The sequence below is a fragment of the Chiloscyllium punctatum genome, chromosome 7 (genome assembly GCF_047496795.1).
Source record: "Chiloscyllium punctatum isolate Juve2018m chromosome 7, sChiPun1.3, whole genome shotgun sequence".
In the NCBI taxonomy this organism is placed as follows: domain Eukaryota; kingdom Metazoa; phylum Chordata; class Chondrichthyes; order Orectolobiformes; family Hemiscylliidae; genus Chiloscyllium; species Chiloscyllium punctatum.
This window is the reverse complement of record NC_092745.1, coordinates 64,977,166-64,997,269: the sequence shown is the minus strand read 5'-3', so window position 1 is coordinate 64,997,269 and position 20,104 is coordinate 64,977,166. Positions and strand designations below refer to the sequence as shown.

General features: G+C 43.5%; 1 long non-coding RNA gene across 1 annotated transcript in view; it reads left to right on the top strand.

Moving 5' to 3' along the window:
- LOC140479749 (uncharacterized) overlaps window positions 1-20,104 on the top strand; it is a 200,721-nt gene that overhangs the window by 11,366 nt on the left and 169,251 nt on the right. Inside the window, exon 2 of the long non-coding RNA XR_011961114.1 lies at window positions 15,248-15,354. This is a non-coding gene — a long non-coding RNA (uncharacterized lncRNA). The remainder of the gene's footprint in view (window positions 1-15,247; window positions 15,355-20,104) is intronic.

Below are 20,104 nucleotides of genomic sequence, written 5' to 3'. Positions count from 1 at the left end.
CAGTCCTCATTGATAGTTTTTTGAGGAAGTCCCTATTTCCTCAGTTATTGCTTGGAAAACGCTTGTGTTGTTTTTGGTTCAATTTCTGAGTAGCCTATTTGGTTTGACTCTTACTGTTCTGAATCCAAATCCAAAGTTGGTGGACTAAACATTTCTACCCTTTTCTCTTTTATCTTTTTCTGTTATATTTTCAAAAAATATCCCATCTCCCTTTTTTTATACACTCTCTTTTCTTCACTAAGTCTATCGGCCTGAGATCTATTCACAACTTAGGCAGAGATCCATCCTGGATGCTTTTCCTGAAACATTTCAATTTTTTTTACTTCCACTGGTTGTCCAACCAATCTTGATGACAACAATATTCATGAACCCGCCAGATTATTTCCCAAAGCAAATCATTATCTTCTTTTGGAATTTGTTTTGTTACTTCCATAACAAATTCTTCATTTATTAAGTTACTCTTTAATCTGACTCTGCATAATGCAGCAGGTCTGTAACCTCTGTGTTAAATGGGTAGCACGGTGGTTCAGCAGTTAGCACTGCTGCCTCACAGTGTCAGGGACTCATGTTTGATTCCTGCCTTGGGTGACTGTTTGTGTGGAGTTCATACATTCTCTCTGTGCTTGCCTGGGTTTCCTCTGGGTCCTCAGGTTTCCTCTCACAGTTCAGAGGTGTGCGGGCGAGTTGGATTGGCCATGGTGAATTGCCAATGGTGTCCAGGGTTGCAGGGATAGAGGTTTGGGTATGGGGTGGGATGCTCTTTGGAAGATTGGTATGGACTCAGTGAGCTGAATGGCCTGCTTCCATACTGTAAGGATTCCATGATGTATAATTCAAGTAAATATTTTCTCCTTTAGAAGGCAAATAACAAGATCGGCCAGTATCAGTGACTGATTTGCTTTAGTTTCTCTCATTATATTTACTGGTTTACCTCTTTGGTTTGAAGCACGAGGGAAAAACTCCCCTTTTGACAGAAACACTTCAAACCTCCAGGATCTGATTCACAATGTCAATATTTAAAGAATTTTCATGACTATTCCAAGCCATCTCTCCCTCCTTAGGACATTCTAAGGAAACATATTTTCACTTTACAACCACCGCAGTTTTAATACCTATTTCTTTTCTTTGTACCCCTTTTCTGAAGATTCCTTCGACATTAATATTACTGCAAACAATCTCCCGTTGAACTTCCAGCATTCGGTTATGGTTATGTCCAGTCTCCTGACAATGGAGGCATGTTTACTTCTTTATATCACTTTATTATTTAAACCTTTCGTCTTTAATACTTATGGATTCTTCTGTCTGCACTCTAAAGCTAGTCCATTTTCTATTTGCATATTTTTCTATTCCACCAATTTCCAAACGGATTTCCATATGACTGTCTCCTTGCCTGGGATAATGCAAAATATCATCAATTTCTGCCAGGACTGTTGATGCTCAACTAAATAAGATTTTGACTTTGTAAGAATGTTATTTCCGAATTCTTAATCATAATCATGACCATAATTTCCCTTACACACTCAAAGATTTCTCTAGCCTTAAAGTTTGGAACCACTGACCAAACTGTATTTCTTCCTCCCTTGCTAATTCTACAAACATCTTGGCCACATGTTGGGGGGGAGAGTGGGGGTGAAGGGGCGGTGGTGCAGAGTCCTTCCTCCAACTGGGTGCCTCCTGGCACTGCTTTGTCTCCTTGTGAGGATTGAGCACTTGAAGTTGACGTCAAATTATCCATCGATCTGTTGGCATGCCTTTGACCTGAGGCTCAGTGATTGGATCGATAGAGTGCAGGTCTGTGCCCCATCCAGCAGTCCCTGAGAGGTCTGGATCTGTCCCTCTCCCCGGTAGCTGCCAAACTGTCCATGGGGTGGGAGTGGGTGGGGTGGGGGTGGGTGGGGGTGGGGTGTATTGCAGACAGACAGTCACGTGACTCCCCACCCTGCTGCAGCTTCTGGGCCGTAAGCGCCATAGTGCCCCACATCCCTGCCTGCTGCTCCTGCCCCTCCCTGTGCATGGGGACAAACTCCCTGATTGCTGAGCCCACCAGGAGGCTGCTCTCCTGCCTGAGCCTGAACTGGAGCCTGGTCCCCTCCCAAGAGCCAGCGTCCTGGGCCATTCCTTCCTCGGCCAGCTGTGGGGCTGTCCCAGTGAGGGACTCAGCAGATTGGGAACCCCACACTGTCCCAGTGAGGGACTCAGCAGATTGGGAACCCCACACTGTCCCAGTTAGGGACTCAGCAGATTGGGAACCCCACACTGTCCCAGTGAGGGACTCAGCAGATTGGGAACCCCACACTGTCCCAGTGAGGGGCTCAGCAGATTGGGAATCCCGCACTGTCCCAGTGAAGTGCTCAGCAGATTGGGAAACCCCGCACTGACTAACACCAATATTCCCATGGAGGAAGCAGTACCTGGGCTGGTGGTGGGTACAGGAGGCAGCCTGGTCACTGCTTCTTCTGGGTCATCAGTACTCTCATCTCCAGGGGTCAAGGAGGTGGGGTCTAGGGGAAGCTGGGGTTTTTTCATGGTGGAGGTGGTGGAGACACTGGAGATATCTGCAAGACAAAACAGGGAGAAGGCTTTGTAGCCATTGGTCTGAAATGGTATGCAATGAATGAGACATACAGTGAGGTTACTGTGAGAGTAGCACTAGAATGGAGAATGGGACTTTCTTGGTTGCGAGGACATGCTTATCTCATCCTTCCTAAAGGATTAGACCCAGCCTTAGAGTCATAGAGGCATAGAGATGTACAGCACAGAAACAGACCCTCGGTCCAACTCATCCATGCCAATCAGATATCCCAATCCAATCTACTTCCACCTGCCAGCACTCGGCCCATATCCCTCTAAACCCTTCCTGTTCATATACCCATCCAGATGCCTTTTAAAAGTTGCAATTGTGTTAGCTTCCACCACTTCCTCTGACAGCTCATTCCATACACGTACCACCCTCTGCATGAAAACGTTGCCCCTTAGGTCTCTTTTAAATCTTTCCCTCTCACCTTAAACCTATGTTGTCTAGTTCTGGACTCCTCCAACACAGGGAAAAGACTTTGTCTATTTATCATTTTCATGCCCCTCATGATCTTATAAACCTCTATAAGGTCACCCCTCAGCCTGCAACGCTCCAGGGAAAACAGCCCTAGCCTATTCAACCTTTCCCTATAGCTCAAATCATCCAACCCTGGCAACATCTTTGTAAATCTTTTCTGAACCCTTTCAAGTTTCACAATATCCTTCTGATAGGAAGGAGACCAGAATTGTACACAATATTAGAAAAGTGGCCTAATCAATGTCCTATACAGACTCAATATGACCTCCCAACTCCTGTACTCAATACTCTGACCAATAAAGGAAGGCATACCAAAAACCTTCTTCACTATCTATCTCCCTGCAACTCTACTTTCAAGTTGTTATGAACCTGCACTCCAAGGTCTCTTTGTTTAGCAATGCTCCCTAAGACCTTACTATTAAGTGTATAAATCCTGCTAAGATATACTTTCTCAAAATGCTGCACCTCGCATTTAGCGAAATTAAACTGCACCTGCCACTCCTCAGCCCATTGGCCCATCCAATCAAGATCCCATTGTAATCTGAAGTAATCTGAGGTCCATTACACCTCCAATTTTGGTGTCATCAGCAAACTGACTTATTATACCTCTTATGCTCACATCCAAATCATTTATATTAATTATGAAAAGTGGTGAACACAGCATCGATCCTTGTGGCACTCCACTGGTCATAGGCCTCCAGTCTGAAAAACAACCCTCCACCATCCCCCTCTGTCTTCTACCTTTGAGCAGTTCTGTATCCAAGTGGCGAGTTCTCCCTGTATTCCATGAGATCTAACCTTGCTAATCAGTCTCCCATGGGGAACCTTGTTGAACGCCTTACTGAAGTTCATATAGAATACATCTACCGCTCTGCCCTCATCAATCCTCTTTGTTACTTCTTCAAAAAAATCAAATTTGTGAGACATGATTTCCCATGCACAAAGCCATGTTGACTAGCTCTAATCAGTCCTTGCCTTTTCAAATACATGTACATCCTGTCCCTCAGGATTCCCACCAAAACTTGCCCACCACAGACGTCAGGCTTACCGGTCTATAGTTCTCTGGCGTGTCCTTACCTCCTTTCTTAAATAGTGGCACCATGTTAGCCAACCTCCAGTCTTCTGGCACCTTACTTGTGACTATCAATGATACAAATATCTCAGCAAGGAATCCAGCAATCACTTCCTTAGCTTCTCACAGAGTTCTAGGATACACCTGATCAGGTTCTGGGGATGTATCCACCTTCAAGACATCCAGCACTTCTTTCTCTGTAATATGGACATTTTTCAAGATGTCACCATCTATTTCCCCACATTCTATATCTTCCATGTCCTTCTCCACAGTAAACACTGATGCAAAATACTTGTTTAGTATCTCCCCCATCTCCTGCATTTCCATATGAAGGCTGCCTTGTTATACTCTCCCTAGTTACCCTTTTGTCCTTATGTATTTTAGATTAGATTCGATTTCAGCGTGGAAACAGGCCCTTCGGCCCAACCAGACACCCAGATCCATTTCCCTCTGACTAATGCACCTAACACTACGGGCAATTTAGCATGGCCAATTCACCTAACCTGCACATCTTTGGACTGTGGGAGGAAACCGGAGTAGCCGGAGGAAACCCACGCAGACACGGAGAGAATGTGTAATCTCCACACAGACAGTCACCCGAGGCTAGAATTGAACCTGGGACCCTGGTGCTGTGAAGTAGCAGTGCTAACCACTGAGCCACCGTACTACCTCTCGAATTTGGATTCTTCTTAACTCTATTTGCCAAAGCCTTTCCTTTTAAGGCTGGTACGAGTTGGGAATGCTAAATACTAAAGAAATTGAGTGTTTGGTTAAGAAAAAGAAGGAAGCATATGTCAGGTATAGACAGGATAGATCGAGTGAATCCTTACAAGAATATAAAGGCAGTAGGAGTATACTTCAGAGGGAAATCTCTGATCTTCCGTTATCTCATTTCTGAAGGCTTCCCATTTTCCAGGGGTCCCTTTATCTGTGCCCCAGCCTTCTCCTGTAGGCACAGAGGTCTCTCCTAATAAAGCATGACGATCCTGATGTTGGGTACCCCTCTATCCATCTGGCTTGTTTCTGTCCTACTATAAGCTGTTTGCTCCTGGGCTGAGTGAAAGTGAGGGATTGAGTGGAGTGAAAGACACTGGCACAGCTGTTAGTGCTGATGCACTGAGGCTATGCCACATTAGTTGGGAGTTTGGGGGGCATCGTGAATGATTGAGTGAAGATGTTTCAGGCATTGATCAGAGTGGCAGAGCATATACCTTGGTGAGAGGTGTGTGCAGCAATAGAGTGAGGTAGAACAAAGGAGAAGCTTGTGATCCTTCTGCCAAGCAGAGAAGGTCATTAACTAGAAATATAGAATATCGTCAGGCCATTCAGCCCTTTGTGCCTGTCTGCTACTTGGTATGATCACAACTGATCATCCACCTCAATACCCTGTTCCAGTTTTCTCCCTATGCCCCTTAATCCTTTTAGTCTGAATAGCAATATTTAACACTTTGAGAACATTCAGTGTTTTGGCCTCAACCACTTTGTGTGGCAGAGAATTCCACAGGTTCACACATTCTGGGTGAAAAAAATTCTTCTCACTTCCCTCCTAAATGCTCCACGATATATCCTTTGAGAGTGACTCCTGGCTTTGAACTTCCCCACCATTGGGGACATCCTTCCTGCATCTACCCTGACTTTTCTTGCTATAATTTTATAGGTTTCTGAGATTCCACCGCCCTCATTGTTCTAACCTCGAAAGAATATTGTCCTAATCAATCCAGTTTCTCCTTATGCGTCAATGCTGCTATCCCAGTATTCAGTCTGGTGAACCTTTGTTGCACTCCCTCCATAGCTCGAACATCCTTCCTTAGATAAGGGGACCAAAACTGCACACAATACTCCGGGTGTGGTCTCACGAAGGCAGCAAGTATCCCTGTTCCTGTACTCAAACCCTCTCACTATGAAGACCAACTTACCACTTGCCTCCTTCACCACCTGCTTTACGATGCATGCTTACTTTCAGCAAGTGGTGTAAGAGGACCCTCGGCTCTCATTGTCTCTCCCTCTGTCCCAATCTATCACCATTAAGATAATAATCTGCCTTCCTGTTTGTTCTACTAAAGTGGATAACCTCACATTTATCCACTCTATACCACATCTGCCATGCATTTAGCCAGACATTCAACTTGTTCAAATTGCACTGAAGCAACTCTATCCTCTTACAGCCTGAGTTTGACTCATTTGCAAACTTGGAGATATTATGTTTCGTTGTCCCATCCAAATCATTAATATTTTGTGAATATATTCTTTCTTAAGGCACTGCTGCCCATTCCTTCACACCAGTGAGACTGTGCTGACCCAGATGGTGACCTTGGATCAGGCTATTAGGGTCTCCTCTAAGGAGAATATTCACCTGTTGTTTCTCAATGGACTTACAATACCAATTAGGCAAAAGTGAGGACTACAAGATGCTGGAAACCAGAGTCTAGATTAGAGTGGTGCTGGAAAAGCACAGCCAGTCAGGCAGCATCCAAGGAGCAAGAAAATCGATGTTTCGGGCAAAAACCCTTCATCAGGAATGGAGGCAGGGACCTTACAATACCAACTGTCTTTTGATTAGCAAGGCCACCTATGTGTGGAACATAGGAGATGGAGAGATACTAAACAAGTATTTTGCATCGGTGTTTACTGTGGAGAAGAATATAGAAGGAGCAAGAGGGTAACTAGTGAAGTGGTTGGCGAACTCAAGGACAAAGGAGGAAAGATATGGTTGGAGGCAGAGAAAGTGAGTGAGATTCTTAATGAGTACTTTGCATTGGTATTCATCAAAGTGAGGGATGTGGCAGATGTTGAGCTTAGGGAAAGATCTTTAATTACTTTTGGTCAAGTCGATACAAATAGGGAGTAAGTGTTGTTATTCTGAAAGGCATTAAGTGGACAAGTCCCCAGGTCTGCATGGGATCTATCCCAGGTTACTGAGAGAGCGAGAGAGGAAATCAGGCAGGGAGGAAAGGGTCGTGTGAGGGAGCCGTGGTTTAATAAGGAGTTGGAATCCCTTGTTAAACGGAAGAGGGCGGCCTTTGTAAAGATGAGGCGTGAAGGTTCAATAGGGGCAATTGAGAGTTATAAGGTAGCCCGGAAGGACCTGAAGAGAGAGCTAAGAGCAGCAAGGAGGGGACATGAAAGGTCCTTAGTTGGTAGGATTAGGGAAAACCTTAAGGCTTTCTATAGGTATGTTAGGAATAAAAGAATGACTAGGGAAGGAATAGGTCCAATCAAGGATAGTAATGGGAAGTTGCGTGTGGAGGCTGAAGAGATTGGAGAGGCGCTGAATGAATACTTTTCGTCAGTATTCACTCAGGAACAGGACATTGTTGTCGATATAAATACTGAGGCACGAATAAGTAGAATGGATGGCTTTGAGATATGTAGAGAAGAGGTGTTGGAAATTCTGGCAAGGGTGAAAATAGATAAGTCCCCTGGGCCTGATGGTATTTATCCTAGGATTCTCTGGGAAGCAAGGGAGGAGATTGCAGAGCCATTGGCCTTGATTTTTGTGTCCTCTTTGTCGACAGGAGTAGTGCCAGAGGACTGGAGGCTAGCAAACGTGGTTCCCTTGTTCAAGAAGGGGAGTAGGGATAATCCTAGTAACTATAGGCCAGTGAGTCTCACTTCTGTTGTGGGCAAAGTCTTAGAGAGAATTGTAAGGGATAGGATTTATGCACATCTGGATAAGAGTGATGTGATCAAGGATAGTCAGCATGGTTTTGTGAAGGGCAGGTCGTGCCTCACAAACCTTATTGAATTCTTTGAGAAGGTGACTAAGGAGGTAGATGAGGGGAAAGCGGTAGATGTGGTATATATGGATTTTAGTAAGGCGTTTGATAAGGTCCCCCATGGTAGGCTACTGCAGAAAATACAGAGATATGGCATTGAAGGTGAGTTGGAGGTTTGGATTAGGAATTGGCTCTCTGGAAGAAGACAGAGGGTAGTAGTTGATGGCAAAGGTTCATCTTGGAGTGCCGTCACTAGCGGTGTTCCGCAAGGATCTGTTTTGGGACCATTGCTGTTCGTCATTTTTATAAATGACCTGGAGGAAGGGTTAGAAGGTTGGGTGAGCAAGTTTGCGGATGATACGAAAGTCGGAGGATTTGTAGACAGTGAGGAAGGATATGGCAGGTTACAGCGGGATATAGAGAAGCTGCAGAGCTGGGCAGAAAGGTGGCAAATGGAGTTCAATGTAGCTAAGTGTGAAGTGATTCACTTTGGTAAGAGTAATAAAAAGATGGATTACTGGGCTAATGGTAGACTACTTGGTAGTGTGGAAGAGCAGAGGGATCTTGGTGTCCATGTACACAGATCTCTGAAAGTTGCCACCCAGGTAAATAGTGCAGTGAAGAAGGCATATGGCGTACTGGCTTTTATTGGTAGAGGAATTGAGTTCCGGAGTCCTGAGGTCATGCTGCAGTTGTATAAGACTCTGGTGCGGCCGCATCTGGAATATTGTGTGCAGTTTTGGTCGCCATACTATAGGAAGGATGTGGAGGCACTGGAATGGGTGCAGAGGAAGTTTACCAGGATGTTGCCTGGTATGGTAGGAAAATCCTATGAGGAAAGGCTGAGGCACTTGGGGTTGTTTTCATTGGAGAAAAGAAGGTTTAGGGGTGATTTGATAGAGGTGTACAAGATGATTAGGGGGTTAGATCGGGTTGACAGTGAGAACCTTTTTCCACGTATGGAGTCAGCTATTACAAGGGGGCATAGCTTTAAATTAAGGGGGGGTAGATATAGGACTGATGTTAGGGGTAGGTTCTTCACTCAGCGAGTCGTAAGTTCATGGAATGCCCTGCCAGTAGCAGTAGTGGACTCTCCCTCTTTATGGGTATTTAAGCGGGCATTGGATAGGTATATGGAGGATAGTGGGTTAGTGTAGGTTAGGTGGGCTTTGATCGGCGCAACATCGAGGGCTGAAGGGCCTGTACTGCGCTGTATTCTTCTATGTTCTATGTTCTATGTTCTAAATAGCTGAGATATCTTTGCAGAATCCTTGAAAACTGGGGAGGTGCCAGAGGACTGGAGAATTACTAATGTTGTCCTTTTGTTTAAGAAGGGTAGCAGGGATAACCCGTTAATTACAGACCTGTGAGCCTGACATCAGTGGTAGGGAAGCTAGTGGAGAAGATACTAAGGGATAGGAAATATATCCATTTGGAAGAAATAGGCTAGTCATCTTGAAAAATGCCCATATTTTATAGAGAAGGAGGTGCTTAAAATGCATAAAGGTGGACCTGATCAGGTGTACCCTACAACACTGTGGGAAGCTAGGGAAGTGATTGCTGGGCCTCTTGCTGAGATATTTGTGCCATTGATAGCCACAGATGAGGTGCCAGAAGACTGGAGGTTGGCTAATATGGTGCCAATATTTAAGAAAAATGGGAAGGAAAAGCTGGAGAACTATAGACTGGTGACATCAGCAGTGGGCACATTGGTGGGAATCCTAAGGGTTAGGATGTACATGTATTTGGAAAGGCAAGGATTGATTAGGGATAGTCAGCATGGCTTTGTGCAGGGGATATATTATATCTCACTAACTTGATTGAGTTTTTTGAAGAAGTAACAAAGAGGATTAATGAGGGCAAAGCATTGGACATGATCTATTTGGAGAAAGTGAGGACTGCAGATGCTGGAGATCAGAGCTGAAAAATGTGTTGCTGGAAAAGCGCAGCAAGTCAGGCAGCATCCAAGGAGCAGGAGAATCGACATTTCGGGCATAAGCCCTTCTTCAGGCGATTCTCCTGCTGCCTGACCTGCTGCTCTTTTCCAGTAACACATGATCGATATGGACTTCAGTAAGGCATTTGACAGGATTCCTCATGGGACACTGATTAGCAAGATTAGATCTCATGGAATACAGGGAGAACTAGCCATTTGGATGCAGAACTGGCTCGAAGGTAGAAGACAGAGAGTGGTGTTGGAGGTCCCCTTTTCAGACTGGAGGCCTGTGACCAGTGGAGTGCCACAAGGATTGGTGCTGGATCCACTACTTTTCTTCAATTATATAAATGATTTGGATGTGAACTTTGGAGAAATAATTAGTAAGTTTGCAGATGACACCAAAATTGGAGTGTAGTGGACAGCGAAGAGGTTACCTCAGATTACACGGGATCTTGATCAGAGGGACCAATGGGCTGAGGAGTGGCAGATGTGAGGTGCTGCATATTGGAAAAGCAAATCAGAGCAGGACTTATCCACTTAATGGTAAGGTCCTGGGGAGTGTTGCTGAACAAAGAGACCTTGGAGTGCAGCTTCATAGTCCCTTGAAAGTAGGATCGCAGGTAGATAGGATAGTGAGGAAGGCATTTGATATGCTATCCTTTATTGGTTAGACCATCAAGTATAGGAGTTGGGAGGTCATGTTGCAGCTGTACAGGGTTTTGGTCAGGCCACTTTTGAAATACTGTGTGCAATTCTGGTCTCCTTGCTATAGGAAAGATATTGTGAAATGTCCAAAGATTTAGAAAAGATTGACAAGGATGTTGCAAGGGCTGAAGGGTTTGAGCTGTCGGGAGAGGCTGAATAGGCTGGTGTTATTTTCCCTGGAGCATCGGAGTCTGAGGGATGACCTGATAGATGTTTATAAAATTATGAAGGGCATGGATATGGTGAATAGCCGAGGTGTTGTCCATGGGGTGGGGCAGAACTAGAAAGCATGGATTTCGTGTGAGAAGGGAAAGCTTTAAAAGGGACTTAAGGTGTAACATTTTCATGCAGAGGGTGGTGTATGTGTGGGATGAGCTGCTGGTACAATTACAACACTTAAAAGGCATCTGGATGGGTCTATGTATAGGAAGGGTTTAGAAGGATATGGGCCAAATGCTGGCAAGTGGGACTAGACTAATTTAGGATATCTGGTCAGCATGGATGGGTTAGTCCGAAGGGTCTGTTTCCATGCTGTGCAGCTCTATGACTCTTTGGTTTTCATTTTGAGTCACATTATTCCACAATATCCTACTGAAGTTGTCCTTTTAAGTCTGTTGCGTGTCATAACAAGGTTTGCTGAAAGGAATGAGGGCCCAATTGACAGACATTCTGTACACAGTGGGCCACATGGAGTATGTGTGTGCTCATCGTGAACCAACCTTCCCAGCTGCTCAGTGCTGACAGGAGACTGGTTCACTTCTACAGCAACAGCTGACATCTCCATGTGCTTAAGAATAGGTCAGCTGCACCTAAAGATTGCAAAGTCCATGCATGCAGACGAGGGAAGCTGCACACATTAAGGGCTGGGCCTTTCATCAATTGTTGAAAACTCTGTCGACTTTAGCAATTGCTAAGTGGATAATCTTAGGCTGTGGTTTCCTCGCTTGTGCACATCTCCTCGCTATTTCAAGGGTGTTTCTGAATTTTGCAGAAGTGTTGCTCAGTGAACCATTTCATAGCACATAGGCATCATACCCAGAAATGCTACAACAAAACTATTTCATGTTGCACATTGTATTTACCAGTATATTGTTCCTAAGATAAAGATAAAACTGCTTACAAAATCCCACTGGTTCAATTCCACAATGTGTAAGGTAAAGATACTGTTATATTCAGATATTTTCCACCAATTTAGCATCAATGTCATATAAGGAGAATTTTAGATACTAGCTATGGAATAAAGTGAATTATCCCCTTTATGCACTGGAGAACTACTGAGCACATGCTAAAGGAGCAATCTGTGATGTCAGAACACATTGAACTAAAGCATGGAGCTGTAGCCTGCATTCAACTCCCCTTGTTGTACAGAAAGACAGAATGAAGCAAAGTCGCAAAGAAACCTTTTATTCAATCGGATGTAACAGTAAACATGTTGACTCTTCTGGATGCTACCCAATGGCTGAGGCCAAAAATCCTCAGATGATCTTCTGTTCAGCTTTTTGGGGCTTCAGACATACTAGAATCAGAATGAGGGGCTAGATATATCCTACATTTCATGACAACGGAAGAGAAATTACATAGACCTCCTAACTGGTTCCTTATATTTATGATACTTTATTAAGTTGAGCTGTTGTATTGTTTTAAATAAAGTTAGAAGTCACAACACCAGAGTATAATCCAACAGATTTATTTGAACCTGATGATGATCCAAAAGCTTTTGATTTCAACTAAACCTATTGGACTATAACTTGATATTGTGTGACTTCTGACTTCATCCCCCACAGTATAACACCTCCACATCATAACTATTTATGTTCCTTGGTTACAAGACCACAAAGACACTTCAGGCCTAGTGTTGCAACATGGTGAAGTGTATCCTCTATTTTTCTAATAACAAAAATCAGAAAGTGGTAGAAAAATAAGACATCAAAAGAACCAGCCTCCAGAGGACATTTCTGGTGATGGGTTTTTTTTTCACACTATTGTTACCAGGAAGAAAACCATCATCCAAATGGTTAAATCTGCAACCTCAGACCTTCTTGTACCCTTTGGATTCAGCCAGCTCAATGCCTATAAATCCAGCTGCTGCTTCTGCTTGAGGAGAATCATTCCTTTTTTGAAAAAGGTAAAGGAGTGAAGCTTACTACTTAATGCACAGAACCTGCCCTGGAGATAGTCCAGCAGAGGCTGCAGTCACAGTTAGATACAGAAGTTACTCTTAGAATAGAAGAGGGACCATTGGTGGGAAGAAGCCAAATACTGGTTCAATCACAATGAGAGGAAGTGATGCTTCAACATTTTCTAGTCCTGATAATGTTACCACAGATATCTATATTTGTCAAGTTAGATATAAATCTTCAATTGTACAGCAGAAAGGCCTCAGAACTTAAAAACACATTCAGGGCATTGAAGCTTCACACAGGGTGGATGGTGCTATCCTTTCACAGACAGGAGTCAATTGTATGAAACAATTCCTGTTTGCATTCACGTAGAGAATGGCAACAGGAACATTTAGAGGAAATCTTCACCTTAGCAAAGCCTCATTAAGTACCACAACTGCTTAATTTAGTTAATAAAAAGATATGCAGAAGAAAGGGGATCCTTAAGTCCAATCTGGATTCTGCTAATAATCAACCTGCAGAAATTGTTGAGCAGCATGGTTGGCAGCTGGAGGTTGCAAGAGAAATGCATCAGCAAACCATTTCCTTCAATATAAAGAAAGGAAGAGTGAGGCCAAATTGATTATAGGGCCCCCTAGAGAAGGAAGCCTGGGAAATAATAATTGGAGCAAGGACATGGCAATGGAGTTGATCAATACTTCACATCAGTCTTCACAGTAGAGGACACTAATAGCATTCCAAAAAAACTGAATAATCCATGGGCTAAAGACATTTGCAGGGCTGGGGTGGGGTTAGAAAATAAACACAACAACTATCACAAAAGAAAAAGTGCCGGGGAAACTAATGGGCCTAAACTCCTTGATCTGACAGGCTGCATTTTGGGATTTTAAAGTAAGTCGCTACATAGATAATGAATCCGTCGGTACTTAACTTCCAGGAATCCTCTGGTTCTGGAAAAGTCTCAGAGGAATGGAAAGCTGCAAATAAAGCACCTTCATTCAAAAAGGGTGATAAAAGTGGTAGCTATAGATCAGTTGGTTTACCTTCTGTCATTGGGAAAATATTAGAGTCCATTATAAAGGATGTATTAGTAAAGACTTTTGAAACGCACAATGTAATCATGCAGAATCAACATGGTTTCACAAAAGGGAAATCATAGCTGATAAATTTATGTGAGTTCTTTGAGTGGATAAGAAGTAGTGTAGATAAAGGGAAACTAGAAACTGTAATGCATTTGGATTTCCAAAAGACATTGGAAAAGGTTCCACACAATAGGCTACTTTATAATTCAGCTCTCTTAGTGTTGAGAGTAGCATATTAGTGTGGGTAGTGGATTGACTAACTAATAGAAGATACAGATTCAGCATAAAAGGGGCATTGTCAGAACGGCAACCTGTAACTAGTGGTATGCCCCAGAGATTAGTGTTGGGCCTCAAATATTTTCTATATATGAATGACTTGAATGTAGGAAATGAATGTGCTATTGGCAAGCTTTTAGATGATTCGAAAATAAGTGAGAAGGCAAGTAGTGAGGATGACACACGTGTGTCTGCAGAGGGATATAGACAGACTGTGCGAATGGACAAAACTTGGCAGATGGAATATAGTGTGGGTAAGTAAGAAGAATAGAAGTGCTGAATATTACCTGAATGGGAAGAGACTGCAACAAATTGCAGGACAGAGGAATTTAGAGTCCTCACGCATAAATCACAAAAAACCTCCAAATTAAGCAGGTGGTAGAGAAACCAAATGGAATGTTGGCCTTTATTTCAAAAGAAATGGAGGGACTATAAAAATGGGAATGTTTTGTTAAAACTAAACAAGGCATGAATCAGGCCACAGCTGGAATCTCCTTTGTGTCTGTTTTCCCTTGGTTGGTCTTCGTTGCTGTAACATTCAAGTCTTTGTATGAGTCAGCATCCAAAGCCCAACTGTTGTGAGATGTTTAAACAGAAATTGCCAGAGAAACCCAGCAGGCCTGGCAGCATAGGGAGAGATCACTGGACTGGAAACATTAACTTTGCTTTCTCTCCACAGATGTTGCCAGACCAGCTAAGTTTCTCTGGCAATTTCCCTATTTTAATTTCAGGTTTCCAGCTTCTGCAGTTTTTTGTTTTATTATTTTGTCATTAGGAACTACCTTTCCAGTCCACCCATGGGTTGGGTCCACAAGATAATTGCAAGAAAGCCTTTTCATCCTCCATGTCATCGAAAACAACAGAGGATGCTGTTTCAGAGTAGTCCCTCAAGTAAAAGTGATTTTTTTGTTGGGTGGGTCAGGGACATGAGGTAAAAGAGATAAATATTAATTGTTAAAGTTAATGATACAAGGGTACTGTAAAAGAATCTTGGGGGCATAGTGGGGGCATGTCCAAATCTATCTATGTCATAGTGACATTAGATCACATGGAATTAGAGTCTGGAGCTCATGGGTTCCAGATAAAATGTTCTCTTTGCATTTTCTGTATATAGTTATATTCAATAATGCCTGTTGCTGTTCACTCTCAATAGTGTAGATCCCCCAATGCCATAATAGCCACTACTCAACAGCTGCTCCAAATACTGCTCAGACTATAGCAAGCAACGTTAATGCAGAATAGTTTAATGTGTGCATTGTTGACTCAAACTATGTCTTTTTTTCAGTCATGGTACGTGGGCATGCTAGCTGGCCAGCATTTATTGTCCATCCTTGGTTGCCCTTGAGTAGGTGGTGGTGAGCTGCCTTCTTGAGCCGCTGCAGTCCTTTTGTTGTAAGTACATGCACAATGGCCTTCAGGATTTTTACTTAGCGACCGTGAAGGAATGATAACCCAATTTTGAAGTCAAGATGTTGACTGGTTTGGAAGTGTAATTGCAGATGATGGTGCTGCCATGTACCTGCTGCCCTTGTCCTTCTAGATGGAAGTGCTTATGAGTTTGGAAGGTATTTTCTAAGGATCTTTGGTGAATCTCTGCAGTGCAACTTTGTAGATACTATATACTATTGAACATCAGTGGTGGAGAGAGGGGATGATTGTGGATGTGGTGCCAATCAAGTGGATTGCTTTCTTCTGGACTGTGTCAAGTGTCTTGCACATTGTTGGAGCAAGGTAAGTGGGATTAGTCTATTATACACTTAACTTGTGCCTTGCAGATGGTGGAGAGGTAGTCCATTGGCTCTCATCTTTCCTAAATGTAACACCTATGACAGTATTGCCCCATTACCTACTCCATCCCCAGTCACTCTGCACATATTATTTGGTCCAGAATTTGTCTTTGTAGAGCTTACAAGTTCTCTCTGTGTGGGTTTCCTCCAGGTGGTCCAGTTTTCTCCCGCAAGCCAAAGGTGAGCAGATTAAGTGGATTACTCATGGAAATTGCCCATAGTGTGCAGGGATGTGTAGATGAGGTGGATTACTCATGGGGAATGCAGTGTTATGAGGATAAAGTGGGGGTCTGGGTCTGGGTGGAATTCTCTTCAGAAGGTCAGTGCAGTCTCAAAGGGCCGAGAGGCCTCTTTCTGTACTGTTCAGATTCTGTGACATATGCATCTAGAAGTGTTTTGAGTGGCAACGGATGTAATCTTTTTTAACTTACTCACGGGGCATAGGCATCACTGGTTAACCAGCATTTATTGCTTGTCCTTAGTTGCCCTTGAGAAGGTGGTGATGAGCTGCCTCCTTGATCTGCTGCACCCCCTGCTTTGGGTTGACCCACAATGCCATTAGGGAGGGAATTCTAGGATTTTAAAGCAGTGATAGTGAAGGAATGGCAATTTATTTCCAAGTGTGGATGGTGAGTGGGTTGGAGGGGACTTGCAGGTGGTGGTGTTCCCATGTATCTGCTGACTTTCCCCTTCTAGATAGAAGTGGTCGTGGGTTTGGAAGGTGCTGTCTGAGGATCTTTGATGAATTTCTGCAGTGCATCTTGTGGATAGTACAAACAGTAGTACTAAGTGTCGGTAGTGGAGGGAATGGATGCTAACGGATATGGTGCCAATCAAGTGGGCTGCTTACTATTGAGTAGTGTCAAACTTCTTGTTGTTTGAGTTGCACTCATCCAGGTAAGAGGGGAGTATTCCATCACACTCTTTACTTGTGCCTTGTAGATGGTGGACAGGCTTCGGAAAGTCAAGAGGAGAGTTACTTGTCGCAGTATTCTCTAGCCTCTGACCCGCTCTTGTAGTAATTGTGTTTATGTGGTGACTCCAATTGAGTTTCTGATCAATGATCACCCCTCCAGAATGTTGGTAGTTGGGGATTCAGTGATGGTAATACCATTGAATGCCAAGGGGTGATGGTTTGACTGTTTCTTGTTGAAGATGGCTATAGCCTGGCACTTGTGCAGTGCAAATGTTAATGTGAACAAGGAGGATGACTGTCCTCTCTGTTGAATTAAAAAGAAAATTCTCATGAAGAGTTTATTTGTAATGCTACCCAATTGTCAAGTTCAAATTTTCCATGCCAGGTCTTTAAACTGATCTACACTTGAGCAAGTTACATCCTGTTGAAAGTTACCAAAGAAAGGCACAATACAGGATTGTGTTGGAACACTCCCCACTTTCCTGAATGACTGCAGATCCCACAAAATTCAACAAGCTTGACACTATCCAGAGGAAAGTAACCCATATCATTGACAACATATTGACAAGCGTCCACTCCCTCCATCACTGATGCTCAGTAGCAGCAGCATGTACTATTGACAAGATGTGGTGCAAAAATTCATTAAGGCTCCTGGGATAGCATCTTCCAAATCCATGAGCACTACCATCCAGATGGATAAGGGCAGCAGAAACCTGGGAATATCATAAGCTGTAAGTTACCTTCAAGCCACTCACTAACTTGGTGTTCAAATATATGGCCGTTCCGTCAGTATCACTGGGTCAAAATCCTGAAACTCTCTCAATAATGGCATTGTACGGTCATTAATTGCAGTAGTCTGGGAGAAGTATCTAGCTGAACAATTTTAAGGAAGGACCTTTCAAAATGTGCAGAGCTTTAACATGATTCCACTACTGAGCACATTTTTCCTAAACCTCTCTTCCACTTTCTACTGTTTGGAGGAACTGTCCCCCTGATGATACTTGGGTTCACACTATCATCCTGACCAACAGTTGTCCTCCCCCTGCTATCACACCTTAAAAACATTGAAGATACAAACATTTTCATGGTTTGAAGTGTACGTGTGTGTCAAATATTCTAGAGAGGCATTGTGATAGAAACCCTCTGACAGAACATTCTGCTGGCCAGGAAGTCTTGAAGCTGTCTGAGGATCTTTGACGAATTTCTGCAGTGCATCTTGTGGATAGTACAAACAGTAGTACTAAGTATCGGTAGTGGAGGGAATGGATGCTAATGGATATGATGCCAATCAAGTGGGCTGCTTACTATTGAGTAGTGTCAAGCTTCTTGTTGTTGGAGTTGCACTATCCAGGTAAGAGGGTTTGTACTATGGTGTACTTTGTCAGGTTATAGCCATTCACCTTTTTCCTCAGATCCTGAAAATATATATTTTGATTTGCCTACTGCCTTCTGGAATCATTTCTGCCAGTTACCCAGCTCCTGCTGTCCATTTAAGCATTTGGCAAGTCTTTTAAATCCTGTTTATGGGTATGTTTGTCTATGTTCTCCTCTGTAGAATAGAATAGTCTTTATTGTCGCAGGCACTCGAATGAGTGCAGTGAAAAGTTTGCAATGTCTTCTCTCTGCGCCATCTTAGGTACAGGGTACCTGGGTACAGATACTTTAAGTGTTGTCACAATGTTTAAAAAAAATAGGTTAGCATGGGAACAGAGTTTAAAAAGTCCAGAATGTTAATAGAAAGTGACCATAAATACTGAAGTTCCACTCCCTCTCCAACATGAGTCCATGCCCTCTGGCCCCAGAATATGAAGCCACATTACTTCCATGTACCAGGCTCCATCCAGGACTCGCTTGGCTGCCCCTCTGGATCTCTGGCCTGCACCCGTTCCACTGCTGCTGTGCGAATCGGCTCACTCGTTCTGCCGTGGGACTCGCTCCACCCGCTCTACCCCTGCTCGGGCCTCGGCGACAGCCTGTTCCCTTGATGCCCCTCTCCAGGTAGGGCAAGGCGGAAGAAAGAAAGCTACAAAGAGGATCATTTGCTTGGTTACATTTTTCCCAAATCAACCTGTTCAGAGACCTTATTACACGCTCCTGGAGGAGATAGTACTTGAACCCATTCATCCTAGCTCAGAGGTAGGGACACTACCATTGCATAACAGCTTCCTCCCCCCCACCCCCGCCTCACCCCCACCCCACCTCTTTGCATGTTCTGTTCCTTTTTAAATGCCATGCAGTTGGAATGGTTTTCTAGTTGTGAGGCAAGCAACGTGAGGCTGGGGAGTGATCACACTTGATAGATGCGCCTGGCTGTTTGTCTGTCTGCTCTACAGGTGCTGACTGGAAACGGAGTGTCTGCAGTATCTATCATTTGGTTGCACATCTCCTAGAGCCACCTCCTTTGTGCAAAGTGCATTGTTATAACAATGTCATGACATCCTGTCCACAACAATCTACTGATAGGTGGTTACAGTCAACAGAAAACAAATGCCCAGCCTTGTCAGTACAGTATTCAAGCTCAGTTGTTGCAGCTAACATTTGCTTCATTACCGTCACAGCTACGTATAAAACATTTTCTTTTTCTCCTGAAGGGTTGAATTCAATTATCCGTACATTGAAACTCAAAAAGGCTTATTGCAGTTTTGCAAAAAGACAGCAGCACAGGTGTACGGTTGCGTTGGTATTGTTTTCTTTCAAAAACCCGCGGGTTGGGCTTTATAAAGTAAACACTTCTAGGCTTTTGCTTTCAAATATGTTCGGCTTTTGCTCCTCTTTCATACCAGATGCAGTTTTATGGGGAGGACCAGCTGTTGACTATGAGCACTGTGAATTGTCGCTGGCTAAATCCATTGAATTCTCTTCACTAATGTAATGAAGCAGTGCCTTCCTTATCTTAAACAGCAAAGGTCTCTGTCTTTGTTATTGAGTATATTGTGGGTCTCTACGTGGCGTGGTAGTAAATCGTTATTGGCAGTTTTGACATTGCTGTACATTCCCAGGAGGTATCTCCTTTGGGGCTTTAATAAAATATCTCTTTTTTGCAAAGATCAGACATTGCTTCTGGCAAGATTCTGTGGCAACGAATGGGTTGACTTCTGGAAGCTTCTATATAAAGTGTATACAACATGAATTCGGGCATGGCCAAAGTATTGTGTGCAGGTTGGGTCACCATATTATAGGAAGAATGAATGATCACTAGAGAATGTACAGAGAAAATTCACAGGATGTTGCCAGAAGTGGAGAACTTCGCTGTGAGGAATGGCGGTATAAGCTGAGGTCATTTTTCTTTATAACACTGAAACACAGAAATACAGGAGCAAGAGGAGGCTAATCGCCACTTCCAACCCACTCTGCCATTCACCATGATTATGGCTGATCATCCAACTCAATACTCTAATTCTGCTTTCTCCTCATAACCTTTGAACCCATTCACCCCAAG